This window comes from Mytilus galloprovincialis, chromosome 1, assembly GCF_965363235.1.
Source record: "Mytilus galloprovincialis chromosome 1, xbMytGall1.hap1.1, whole genome shotgun sequence".
In the NCBI taxonomy this organism is placed as follows: domain Eukaryota; kingdom Metazoa; phylum Mollusca; class Bivalvia; order Mytilida; family Mytilidae; genus Mytilus; species Mytilus galloprovincialis.
In genome coordinates, this window is record NC_134838.1 from 117817781 (window position 1) to 117832946 (window position 15166).

Sequence of the window (15166 nt, forward strand, 5' to 3'; positions counted from 1 at the left end):
TGGCTGACAACATACCGGTAGGTAAATCCATCAATGGCTGACAATATGAGAATATAGGTATGTCAATCCATGGCTAACAACATAAGTATGCCAATCCATGGCTGACAACATAGGTATGCCAATCCACGGCTGACAACATAGGTATGCCAATCCATGGCTAACAATATAGGTGTGCCAATCCATGTCTAACAATATAAGTTCATTGTATGCAAATCCATGACTGACAACATAGGCTGACCAATCAACAGCTGACAACATAGTTATGCCAATCCATGGCTGACAACATAGGTATGCCAATCCATGGCTGACAACATAGGTATGCCAATCCACGGCTGACAACATGGGTATGCCAATCCACGACTGAGATTATAAGTATGCCAATCTATACATTGTGCATAGAAATTCATTAAAGGTGGTAGAAGAGCTTGAAAATTCGATGTATAAATGCAGATATCATATAACTTCTGAATTTTTCATTTTGTATATGTCTGTTGTTTTTTTATCTCAAATTCATGGTTTACCCATTGCATGTAGGTTATATGATTTTCTACTTTTGTTTCAATTCTTTCCTAAGGCACTTGCCTCACCTATCAAGATGTAGCTTTGGTTTTCCACTAAATGTATGTTGAACTATAGTTATACCATGCTCCAAAGGGGGATATACAGATTACTCCAGTCTGTCTCTTTATCTGTCCTTTTGTCTATCCATCAATAGACAGTCCCGACTATGGAACAACAAGTCTGACTTGAAATTTAGTATCATACTTCAAGTAAAGATGTTGAAATGTGTGATTTCTGATTCAGTGATACAGGGTTGGAATCTTTTTTTAAGTGAAAGCTAATCCATTTTGGTTTAAAACAAAATTTAGTTCATATTTGATAAAGTATACACAATTTATTCAATGAATTAACAAAGGGGCCTTTAAAATGTGCCTTACCAATTAATGCAAAAGTAATACTTTTTCAACAGCATTTATGGCATGTTAACACATTTTTTTCGAAAGGTGACGGTATGCCTTCTAATGTATCTCCCTTGATACTTTCTTTGTGCTTATTTGTTTCTTTATTGTTTCCAAAGCCCATTCTGGTTAGTAATGTTTCTATGCTGGTATATTAGTAGTACCTAGTGCCTTATTCTCATTTGTCCAATATTTTTACCATTTTTGTGGTGCTCTTGTATTTATTTCCCTTGTTTGACATCATGTTAGGTTTTTATAATGTTCATCTTATCTTTTGTGTGTGTGTGTGCTTTTGTATCTATCAGATGAGTTAAATTAAGCCATTCTCGACTGAATGTTATTGTTTGTTTTAATGTTGTTCTGTTACACTGCTGTCCCAGATTAGGGGTGGGAATGGCTCCAGCAAACATTTCTTACCCCGAGTCAGGAGCCTGTGACTCAGTGCCGTGTTGTCGTGTACATAGATTAGGTCGTTAGTTTACTTGGTTGAATTGTTTTACGTTTGTCTTTTTGTATCTTATCGTATGTGGAATGGTTGCGACAAACAGTCTATTTCCTTACAATATTGATTCGGCGAATTTTGTTGCTGTCTGTTACCTTATATCCATCCTCGATAACTCGTAGGAGGGTTATTATTAAGAAATGTCAAAACTTTTTAAACCATATATACCATGTAAAGACCTAGTATTATCAAGCGGTAATAAAACCAAATCAGCTGTGGCGTTCCCCGTATAAAAGTTTCGACTTCAATTTGATACTGCGACGTCAAGATCAAAGGTTATTTGGGACAGAACAATTTTATTCTCGCCCTTTTTCTTGAATCTAAATTTTTTTATTTCCTTTTAATTTCAATTACTTTCGTGTTTTTTTCTCTAAAAAATATGTATTTACCACTACAATCAATTAGTAGTTTGCCGAATATCCACAGGGGTCACTGATAATAGATAAAACAAGAATGCTTAATTTGAAGAAGTGTATAAAAACATGCTTACAACAAAAAAATGCAAAATAAGAACAGAATCCAGCTGACACTTGCACAATTACAGGATGATAAGAAACACATTTCATGCATATCTATGAAGATCTATCAAAAACATTATAGAATTAAATAAGGTCAAAAGATGAGTAATATTGATCACATTTACAATAAATGGCTAAGGCAAGACAGTTACAACTATTATCAGCATTAGCTACAGGATATATATAAAACAAATTGTTGGGTTCAATCTTTAATGAAAGTGAAATAATAATTCGCTTTTAGCAGGCAATTTTGTTCAATTTTGTCAAAATATGTTCAGCAACACCGCTGATGAATATTCACTTGCAAGTGAATACTTCGATCTCATTGAATCTCATTGAATCCGTATTCATGTAAGCTTTAATTTAACCACTTGAGTAGAAGGTTACTCAGTAAGAAGAAAGAAAACTTGTATTCAAATGTCAACCACCTTGTTTCCCTAGCTTTCTAACAAATAAGGCTTTACATGTTTGTGTCATGCAGTAGCATATATATATAGAATCAGCATCTTCCATCATGATTTGACTTTCCAAAAGTTATAAAAGTAAGATATGAATTAATATCTTTTTGATGTAACCATGGCAACAATCTGCATTTATATGATACAAAATATTGCAAATATGGGGAGAGGGTGAAAATGTGACAAAAGTACCCGAAATTTTGTTCAATGGAAAATTTCAATCGATCAAAGTGATGCCTTTACTGAAACGGTAACCAGACATTTATCTATGAAGAGGTTCAAGATAAAAATCACATGCATTTCAGCTCATTTTCCCAGAAAATTGAATTGAAAAGTTTGAGGGTAAAATCTTTGTTGATATTAACACTACAATAATTTCTAGACCTATGGGCGTACTGTATGAATGTGAAAATACGGACTGTCAAACCGAAAAATGTCCTATAAAACATGCAAAAAACAATCTTTATGTTTAAATTTTCACATAAACCTACTCGGAAGGCTATAGTATCCTTCAGCTATCTTAAAATCAATTTTTGATATTGTACAAAAACTTTCATATTCAAAACGTCACCATATATAATAAGTATCGGAAAATTGGATCCGAAATCTACTATGGGAACAATAGAGTTGTCTCTCTTTGTCCGAATCTAGATGGATATTTTCAATAAAAATACAAAAATGTTGATATTTCAATTTTAAGATTAAAGAAATCAAAATATACGATCAATACTCATATTATGCAAATGAACCAGTAATGCCTTAATAGTTGATACATGTATTGCTTAGTTTGTTTTTTACGTTACACATTATTAAAATGAAGATCGTCTCAGACGTCTGCCCATAATTATTATTCTATATTTACTGAATCCAACATGTTTGCAGTAAAGTCGTGTGCGTGCGAGTAAGAATGAGCGAGTGATTGGATGTGTAGTCAAATTTCATTCGCATGTCTGTTAAACTTGTTTATAAACTTTAAAAAATCGTTGTTAATATTGAATCTGTATATGATTATGTTGAGGAGACCCACACGTATGCTCTGGCTGTTGGCAATCCTCTTTAAAAAAAAAATTCAATTAAATAAAATAAATAATTACATGTATAATATCGTAATTTAGATGCACCCTGGTTGGTTGATAAAGTTATCTGTACTGATTTGTACAGGTGTAAGACAGAAGACAACTAGGACGATATAAGAACCCAACTCGTAGTCTGTGTCAAACAGAAATTTCAGCATTTTTGCTAGATAAAGTAAACAAAATCCAACTTAACTTTCACTAGCCTTCGAATCAGAAACGTATATAATACAATTTTACATGTGTTTGTCAGAATAAAATTTTTACTAGACTTGGGCATATATGGCTATAGTGGCTAAAGGCACACACTGCATGGACTCATACTATCAATAAGTTAACTTGGACCGCGTCTATAAAGTCAACTAATACCGTAATGTAAACTCAGACAGACAGCGGAAGAGTATTTACTATATAAAATTAATGATTTAATAAGTGTCTATACGAAAAAGACAACTTGAACTGTCTAGATGCAAACAATTTAGAATCGCGGCCTGACATTTTGTGAAAAACATGCCTCTGTCTATTTTTTCAAGGTTTTAGAACAATTTATATTAAGCCATATTATTGGGGAAAAAACATCGATGTAATGAGTACACACAAAAATAAAAGAGCTGTGTATCTTTTAAGTTAAGAACCAAAATATCAAAACAATGTTTATGTATTACTACAACACCTTCGTCTATTCTGTCGCATAGGTTGCATTTTGGGGTATGTATTGTATGTATTATCAGAATTCCATTACTAGTAATGGACTTCTTGTATAATGGATGCTGTCCTGATGTAATTCAAATGTGTACTTATAGTTTATATAGACTTTGGTAATAAAGATATATATATATATATATATATGTATATGTTACAGTAAATAGGTGAAATTAGAAATTACACGTAATTACTAAACATTTCAGTAAATACCTGTAATTACTAGCCAATTTAGTAATTACATGTATTTACTAGTTGTTTCAGTGATTACTGGTATTCACTGATTTTCTTGGTCATTTTTACAGCTATTTGCTAACTTGATATTTTTGTTATAAAATTAAAGATATAATTCAAGATACAAAATAAGAAAATAAATTTTTAAAGGATATGTATTTAAGGGCTTACTTAATTAAGGATTACGGAATATAAGGCACATCAAAAGTGTATACTATTTAGTGTTTGTAACTGAAACTGGAAAATGGTTGTTTTAACAGTTTTGGAACTCCCTAAAAATCATTTTCCGCATGCAAGACAATGATATCAATCCACTATTGAGAAATGCATTAAATTGTGAGAAGTTTGTAGGCAACTTCGTCACCTCTTTTTGCTGATAGACATTCGATAATGCCAAATTTGGTTGAATAATCTTGATAGTGCTTAAAATCTCATAATTTCTTTAAATCAAAATCTCCATCAGGCATACTTGCCCAATGCCACAAGTTAAATTCCTTTTACAAAATGGGTTTATTTAACACTTCTTTTGTCAGACTGTTGCGATGATGCTAACATTCTTCACAACAAATTTATACACTTTGATGGTGTTAAGAGTCACATTTCATATTTCTGTGTTTCTCTTTTTATGAGTTTTCAAGACCTCCAAACTTAAGCTCATAAACCTGCAGCAAAATTTTATCATCGTTTTTACTAGTATAAAAATCATCTTTTTGTGGATCGTATAAGTCAACTAATTGGTCCATCCCTTTTGTTTTACTTTCAATGTTGTCATTCTGTTTCTTTTTGTCGAAACTGCGACTATTGTCGCAAAAGGGAGACATAGCAAACCATTCTGTCGTCAGTAGCGTCCACACATATTCACTATGTGGTTAAAGTTCTTTACATTTTGATAACATTCTTAAATTATCCTGGATTTCTACCAAATTTGAACAGATTCTAGCTTGTTTATGATCATAAGATCATTTTCAAGAAGTAATTTTTGTAAAAATAAAATTATTTTTTCTGTTTTTTACTTATAAATGGACTTAGTTTTTATGTCAGTTAACATTACATTCACATTGTGGTTAAAGATTTTAGAATTTTAATAACTTTCTCAAAATATCCTGGATTTCTACCAAACTTGGACAGAAGCTCGTTTATGATCATAAGATAATACCCAGAAGTGGAGTTTGTATAAAAAAAAATCCTTTTTCGTATATTCCTTAATTATAAATGGACTTCGTTTTTTTTCCCCAAGTAATTTTACATACACTCTGCATTTTTTTTTTAAACATTTATTAGATTTCATAAACCATCCTGGATTTTAACAAAATTTGGACAGAAGCTTCTTACAGTACTAGTCAAAAGATAGTATCTGGAGGAAAATTTTAATATTTTTTTCCCATTTTTGTTGATCCTGCTACTAACATCAAAGTATATAATACATCGGTAACATATCTCCAGCTAGGGGTTAAATTAAAGGTCACGTGCATACGTATTCATTGACGTCCAATTATTCACTTGCAAGTGCACCAGTACCAGATTGACTGCTTAAAATATAATTTCACTATATCATTTTCATTAATGATTGAACAAAAAAAAAATCTTTTTTTATTTTTTGTATATCTCATAGCTAATGCTCCTATAACAAAAAGGTACATTTTAGGCTAATCACTTTTTAAGAGTACTCACTAATCTTCTATAGTTGGTATTACCATAACTTTTGATCAGCTGACCATATTACGACATTGTTATAACAGTTAGTAAATAGGTGTAAAAAATCATTTTAAAATTAGTAATTACTGGTAATACCTGGGACGTTTCAGGAATTACTTGTATTTACTAAGTGCATTGGGGATTACATGTAATTCCTAAATTTTAGTATTTACATGTAATTCCTAATTTCATCTATTTACTGTAACATATATATCATACTTTTTCAATTCAATTCTTTATTTACATTTAGACACAAAATATGTGTTACATGAGGACAAATTACAAATCAAATACAATAAATGACAGAATAGACAGGTAACTAATAACAAAAGTGTACTTTCTAAAGATAATAAAACTTGTAAGATACATACATCTTACTAAATGAAGGTAGATAGTTTCGTAATAAATATAGCTAAAATGTGCAATAAATGACAGTGACACAATGACACCATCCTTTGCATTTTCAGTACAGATGGGTATGTTGTATAATATTTCGGTATATATTTCTTTCGAAGTTCAGTAATAGTGCTATTATTACATACATATAAATAATGATATTCATCACCAATACATTCATTAAATAAAGTGCATATGATATCGGTTCTAGCGATGTTGTACCATCTGCCAGTTTCCACAGGAATTTTCCGATTGCATGTTCTCAGCGATCCTACATTCCGTCGGCGTCCACATTTATTCACTCTGTGGTTAAAGTTTTTAAAATTTTAATAACCGTCTTTAACTATCCTGGATTTGTACCAAAGTTGGACAGAAGCTTGTTTATGATCATAAGATAGTATCTAGAAGTAAATTTTGTAAAATTAAAACCCTAATTTTCCGTATTTTATTTATAAATGGACTTAATTTTCTACCAGTAAACAATACATTCACTCTGAGAAAGTTTTTAAAACATTGATTATATTCATAAACTATCCAGGATTTTTACCAAACTTGGACAGAAGCTTCTTACAATTAAAAGATAGTAGCAAGAGGAATATCTTTATTATTTTTTCTCATTTTTGTTGAGTCTGCAATTAACAGCAAAAGTAGGCGAGACACTGGGTTCCGCGGAACCCTTACAAATTTTTGAAGAAACTTATTTTGAAGAATCTGTTTATTACAGGTTTGATAGTTAAATAATCAAAATGTTGGTTGAAAAACATATAACATAATCCTAAGTTGTCCAATATAGATTTAATTAATGACCCAAATTTAAATTCACAAATATCATCAGTATATAATTTAAAAATAAGCTTATACATAGAACTACTCAGTTACTTTGTTTTCATTTTAGCCCTTCTACTCCAAAACGATATCATTCTTAACTTTACTTTTAATTCTAGCAGAAACCTTCCTTATTCTCCATATATCATAAAACATGGAATACTCCATTTCCATTCTCAATTTTATAGATCTCACATTTAAAATTCTCTTGCAACATTGTAGATGCAATTTTTCAATTATATATATCAATGTTTTCAAATCCCCATATTTCTTATCCATAAAATGAAATAGGTTATACAAGATATTCAAACAATTTAAGTTGTAGATCAATGGGTAAATGTAAATTTATAATCTTTGTTTAAACAGCAAAAAAATCTTTTTACGACTGTTCTACTAGTTTTTTTCTTTAAACAAACAAATGGTCCATTATAATTTAGCAAAAGACGAAGGTATGTATAGCTATCTACAATTTCAAGAGATGTACCATTAAGTTTAAAATCAAGATCTGTTCTCGCTTTTCTTCTGCTAAAAAACATCACTTTAGTTTTACCAATATTTACACTAAGCATAGGCGGATCCAGGGGGCCTGAGGGTCGCCCCCCCTTTTCGTGTGAAAATTTGGTTGATTATATAAGGAATTACTGAAGCGTGACTGGAGCGCCCCACCCCCCCCCCTTTTTACAAAAAGTTCTTGATCCGCCACTGCTAAGCTTCCATATTTCGCAATAATTTTCACATTTTGAGAGCATTTTGCATTTCATCATAATCATCAGCAAAAAAACAGCATCGTCTGCATACAACAAAAGGAAAATTTCTGAAAAAATTACATGTAATTCATTATAACATTTTTCTTTAATTAAGTCTAGAGGTAAAACATGAAATTCCTTGGAGTAATTAATCTTCCAAGTCTTTTAAGAATATGGAAAACAAAAAAGGGGAAAGATTTTCACCCTGACGAACTCCAATACAAGGAAGAAACTACCGGAAGTCCTCTCGACCAATCATATCAACGTTTTTCCTAATATGCAAATCATATAAGAATTATTAGTCTTTATTATAATTAAACATTAAATTTATAAAATTATTACAATTATGATTAATATTAAAAAAATTGTAACTTTTAAAAAAATGCAATTAAATTTGAGTTTATTCCAAAATTAGTATACGAAATGTGATTATGAGAGAAAATTGATGCATACCGTTACAAAAATAAAAAATAAATATGTGTTTCCACCTTTATCTGCTATTCAGTTTTCTTTGATATCTACCTGACAATAAAGATATTTTTTTCAGTTTCAGAGGGAAATACGAAACGCAACATGCGTATGGGTCCGGGTAACACTTATCAATTCAAAGTTTTAAAGTTTTGAAATTTTCGATTTTTGGATATTTTGATCAAAGTTTTAAAATATCAAAATTCCAAATTGTGTAAAAGTTTTGAAGTTTTGAAATTTTAACCAAAAAATTTAAATATCAAAATTCTAAATATCGTTTTTAAATTTGATAGTTTTGAAATTTGATCAAATTTTTAAAATACTAAACCTGACGTGTAATTTTGATTATTTCAGTTTTTGAAAGTTTGATTTTTAAATTTTCGATTAAGATATCAAAAATAGAAAAGGGGCGAAAAGAGGGGTACCTGTAAACTGCGAAACGAAATAAAAGCAGAACGAATCAAAACAAGATGAAATGAAAACATACTGATACTCAAAAGTTAATGTATAAAAAAAAACACAGGGCGGCAGACAGTTGTAATTGTCGAAAAATTGGATGCCAAAATAGATATTTCTCAAAAGAAGAGAATTCATTTTAAAACAAGACGCACGGCTCTGATAATGACCATTTTACTTGCTAGTTTTCCCAGCACCCATATTTTAGGAGCAACAGTAAAAACTGACCAAATCGCATTAAATCAAATAGTATGGTTAGGTTGAGTATGTATATGTTGTGTACAAGTTGTAATGTTGTACAAATTATAATTTGTACAGAATTTGTGTACAAGTTATCAGTGTTTAATGACCTGCTGAACAAACAAGAGGCTCTCAAGAGCCTGAATCGCTCACCTTAAATTTTTTGCTTAAATCTTCCATCAATGATTATTTTGGGTTTTCAATTTATATAAATGGTTCTTCGATTCTGTCACATCTTCTTCAAAAGCAAAAACAAGAGTGGACACACTGAAATGTCTCGTTTGTCTCGTGTTCATAATATAATTTATGATGAAAGTATAAAAAAACATTGTATACTCCAAGCATTACATTATTGCTGTTTACAGTTTATCTACATCTATAATAATATTCAAGATAATAACCAAAAACAGCAAAATTTCCTTAAAATTACCAATTCAGGAGCGGTTACCCAACAACGGGTTGTCCGATTCATCTGAAAATTTCAGGGCAGATAGATCTTGACCTGATAAACAATTTTATCCCATGTCAGATTTGCTCTAAATGCTTTGGTTTTTGAGTTATAAGCTAAAAACTGATTTTACCCCTATGTTCTATTTTTAGCCATGGCGGCCATGTTTTTGATGAAATGGGAATTAAAACACAAACTTTATTCTTAATACCCTAGGAATCAATCAGATGAAGTTTGGTTTGAATTGGTTCAGTAGTTTCAGAGGAGAAGATCTTTGAAATAGTTTACGACGGACGGACGACGACGGACGGACGACGATGGACGCCAAGTGATGGCAAAAGCTCACATTTCTTTTTGGAAAGGTGAGCTAAAAAGGATGATGCGAGCACATAATCTTTTGCTTCGCATATTTCTGTCATATATTCACAACTTTATGATACAGTCTAATACTGAGCATTGATACAATAACATTATAAGACCACACAAAGATTTTGCATGGATATGAATATTGTATAAGGAAAAAATTAAAATTAGAATTTAAACCATTCAGGTATCCTCATTTCCAGTTTGAAGACAAGGAGAATAGCACTAAATATTAGGTTGAAGTATGTTTTTTTGAATTTAAAACATTACACTAGTACATTTTATAAGATTAACCTGTATCACTTGTTGCAAGAAGGTAGGTGTCAAAAAACTTATAACTTGTACAAAAACCCTGTACAAATTATAATTTGTACAAACTTACATCTTGTACACAACATATATATATATTTTCTACTGAACTTTAAGCAATAAAATGGCTCAATACACGTTGTATTATCTCATTTGATTTTATTTTTGTCTGTTTTGCTCTACAACTTCTTACTTTCTGCAGTCATGTCGGCAGATGAATATATCATTCCATGTAATTTTGAACAATCATTTTAAACTTTACAATCAACTATATTTTCTATTCTTTATAAATTGTTGGCCTTAAATATTCAGTTTTGAGCGTTCCTGAAGATGGTAGATTCAGAAAAGCACTTCAGTCTTAACTTTTGACGTTTTGTTTTCTTTTTTTATCGATTGCATGACGATCATATATTGCCTTGTATCAATGATTTCAGTTCTAAGTATTGGTACGGTAGGAATACTTAATTCATGGTGTCGCAATGAACGTTGTGCTAGTCTGGAATGTGGGAGTTTTTTAAAATCTTTTTAACACTGAAATTAAGAGTAAGATCAACTATTTGTAGCTTGGAGCCAGGTTACTGTTATAAGACATCTACATAGACTCATCACAGATAGATACCAGGATGTAAATTTTGTATTTGCACTAGACGCGCGTTTCGTCTACAAAAGACTTATCAGTGACGCTCAAGTAAAATTAAATTAAAAAGGCAAATAAAGTCATTAAAAAATTTAAAATTTAAAAAGGCCAAATAAAGTAAACGTTAACATCAAACTCATCGTTCTGGTTTTGTAAAAGCTGAACTTGCACATTCATATATAAACGTATACCATTAACAGTATTTCCAGCCTGCATACTTATATAATAATTGACGCTGTACATTAAACGCCCATCTATCCATTTGTAGGTGTCGGCATTTTGAAATTGAAAATTATTTTCAAAAGTTTATATCAGCGATAAATGGTAATCTTTTTGGGAATCTGATATACAAATATTGTCACTGAGGTGACACTTTTTTTTACTTGGATACTTCTACGAGGGGCTTCAAAAATGGTACATACAACTATTCTGATCCCCATTTTTTTTTAAGAAAAAAAAATTCTGTGCAAGAAGAGGACAAAAAGATATTCTGAATCCAGATTTTCCCCATGCCTGTTAGTTTTAAATTTTGAGCCAAATAATGTGATAAGTAGCGATGAAAAACTCGATAAAATTGTTAGTGCTTAGCTTTTGTTTATTCTACATTGGCTAGAGGTATAGGGGGAGGGTTGTGAAACGAAACATTTTAAACCCGCCGCATTTGTGCGCCTGTCCAAATTCAGGAGCCTCTGGCCTTTTCAGTCTTGTATGAATTTAATTGTACTTATTGTTATATTTCGGGGGTTTAGTATGACGTCCATTATCACTGATTAATACTATTTGGTATGGAACGCCAACACTGTCTTGTTATGACCATTTTCTTTATATGATGTGCATTTACCTTTATATGATGTGCAATTGTCATTATATGATGTGCAAATATCCTTACATGATGTGCAAACATCCTTATATGATGTACAAACATCATTATTTGATGTCGCAAACATCATTATATGATGTGCAAACATCATTATATGATGTACAACACATCATTATATGATGTGCATGTATACTTATATGATGTGCATATATACTTATATGATGTGCTTATATACTTATATGATGTGCAAATATACTTATATGATGTGCTTATGTACTTATATGATGTGCGAATGAACTTATATGATGTGCAAACATTATGCCGTTTCTACATCGTATAAGGAAAGCATCACATAATATAAGGACGCAATCACATGACATAATGGAGAAAGCACATTATATAATGAATTGTGGACATGATATAAAGATGTTTGTACCTCATATAAATGTGTTTGGACAGCATATAAGGACAACTTCACATCATATAATGACAAGTGTACATCATATAAGGACAAGTTCACATCACATAATGACAAGTGTACATCATATAAGGACAAGTGCACATCATATAATGTCATTTGCACATCATATAAGGGTAAAATAACATCATATACAGGCAAATGAACATCATATAATGAGAAATGTCATAATAAGACAGTGTCGGCGTTCCATAATTTGGCCTACTGCGAGTTGGTCAGTTTTCACTGTTACTTCTAAATGTTGGGCACTGGGGACACCAAATAGCTCTGAATTATTTATCTCAAACGTTAATCTTATATCATGTATATTAGAGATTGAAATCAACTTATTTGATGCCAGTTTAAATAGATTTTATATTTTTTTAATAGATGCACAGGTATAGGGGGAGGGTTGAGATATCATAAACATGTTTAACCCCGCCGCATTTTTGCGCCTGTCCCAAGTCAGGAGCCTCTGGCCTTTGTTAGTCTTGTATTATTTTAATTTTAGTTTCTTGTGTACAATTTGGAGTTTAGTATGCATGGCGTTCATTATGATCACTGAACTAGTATATATTTGTGTAGGGGCCAGCTGAAAGACGCCTCCGGGTGCGGGAATTTCTCGCTACATTGAAGACCTGTTGGTGACCTTCTGCTGTTGTTCTATGGTCGGGTTGTTGTCTCTTTGACACATTCCCCATTTCCATTCTCAATTTAACATCCTTAAAATTTCAGGATACTGTTATCCCATGTGATGTCTTATATATTTTATAAAACGACTTCTTCTTTTAATTATTTATTTCGTAATTAAAAATGATTAGATATATTTCTTGCTATTTATTCCTAGCTAAGAATAATTATAATCAGGGCCGTGCTTACGGGTACCCCTCTTTTCGCCCCTTTTGTATTTTTTATTTTTCAATCAAAAATTAAAAAAAAATTAAACTTTCAAAAAGTGAAATAATCAAAATTGCACGTTAGGTTTAGTATTTTTAAAGTTTGATCAAATTTCCAAACTATGAATTTAAAAACGATATTTAGAATTTTGATATTTTAATTGTTTGCTTAAAATTTCAAAACTTTAAAACTTTTACACAATTTGGAATTTTGATATTTTAAAACTTTGATCAAAATATCCAAAAATCGAAAATTTCAAAACTTTTTAAAACTTTGAATTGATAAGTGTTACCCGGACCCATACGCATGTTGCGTTTCGTATTTCGCTCTGAAACTGAAAAAATATCTTTATTGTCAGGTAGATATCAAAGAAAACTGAATAGCAGATAAAGGTGGAAACACATATTTATTTTTTATTTTTGTAACGGTATGCATCAATTTTCTCTCATAATCACATTTCGTATACTAATTTTGGAATAAACTCAAATTCAATTGCATTTTTTCAAAACTTTAAAACTTTTACACAATTTGGAATTTTGATATTTTAAAACTTTGATCAAAATTCCAAAAAATCGAAAATTCCAAAACTTTTTAAAACTTTGAATTGATAAGTGTATAGCCGGGTAAAATGGCGTTCCGGCTAAATGTAAATCAAGAAGGAAGATTTCGCTCCTTAAACAGTCTTCACGATGAAGTATTAAATCTACAGGCCCCAGGCTCAATTTTTAAATTTTTTTAGTTAGATTCTGTTGGCCTATAGATATGATTTTTACAGGCCCGAGAGCAATTCTACTAGTCTGGGCTGCCAGGGCTGCCACTCAGCATGAAAACTTTTATTTCAGCAGTCCGGAAAGACCGAACAACAAACTCCAAACTAAATGTACAGTAACATACAAACAATAACAATTATATATATATATAAGCACAAGCAATTAAAGGATTAAGAAGATTAACAGATGACAAATTAGAAATAACAATAGAATAAAAGAGTAATTAGTGTCCGACACGTATTTGTAAATTATAGTCCAAACTGCCACAGAGAATAAATAATGAAATAAATAGAGTAAATGCATTTAAGACCTTTGTCCAAGATTATGACACATAATCTGTGTAAAACACTTAAGCCTAAATTTACGACAAAGTCTAGAATAATAAAATAAATGCAAAACCTAAATATACATTTAACAATTGAAATACTAAAATATTGTTTAAAAACTAATTTCATTGCACTGTCCAAATTGTCCGGTCATAAGTGTTACCGACCCGTAATCGTATGGCGTATAAAATTAATTAAATATAATTAAATAGAATATTTCCGCTCTTAAAATTTAGATAAGGATAGAGCTAATTAAGGGATTGGGCCAAGGGAAATTTTTTCCTAGAAATCTAGATCTAATATTGTTAAATTAATTCAGTTTCACAAAAAAATCATATTTCTTGTTTCTGATAAAAAAAAAAAAAAAAAAAAAAAAACCAAACGTAGACCATGCCTTCCCATACTAGAAACGAGACTATATTAGTGATTAAAAATATATAATAAATTAAAAAAAAAAAACACAAAAAAAAACCCCAACTCCAGTTCCCCCCGTTGGCCTCATCAAATCGAAAAGCCACGTGCGAATGTAAATATTTCACGTGACCTATGCTAACGGTTATTTTTAGCTCCAACAAGTAGCTTATAATTTTCAAAAGGGTGGAAGTGAAGATTTTCGCTGTTATCTTTTTATTGATATTGTTATCTTTGTGTTGTTCTGTAAACACAAAGTTATCTCCTAACATGCCCCAGTTGTTAAGGGACGCAAAAGGTCATCAATTGCATCTCCGCCATTTTAAATTCATTTTCATATTTTACGCAGTACATGCAACAGGATATTTCTCCGATAAAATAATTCCTCATATTTTTTAATTGTGTTAACTTGAAAAAAACGAAGAACAAAGGGTACTGATTTTGAATGGTTTGTTA

At 31.0% G+C, this 15166-nt stretch overlaps 1 protein-coding gene across 1 annotated transcript in view; it reads left to right on the forward strand.

The window, feature by feature from the left end:
• The window catches only part of LOC143054309 (eukaryotic translation elongation factor 1 epsilon-1-like), a 228125-nt gene that overhangs the window by 17757 nt on the left and 195202 nt on the right, over nt 1–15166 (forward strand). The window lies entirely within an intron of this gene.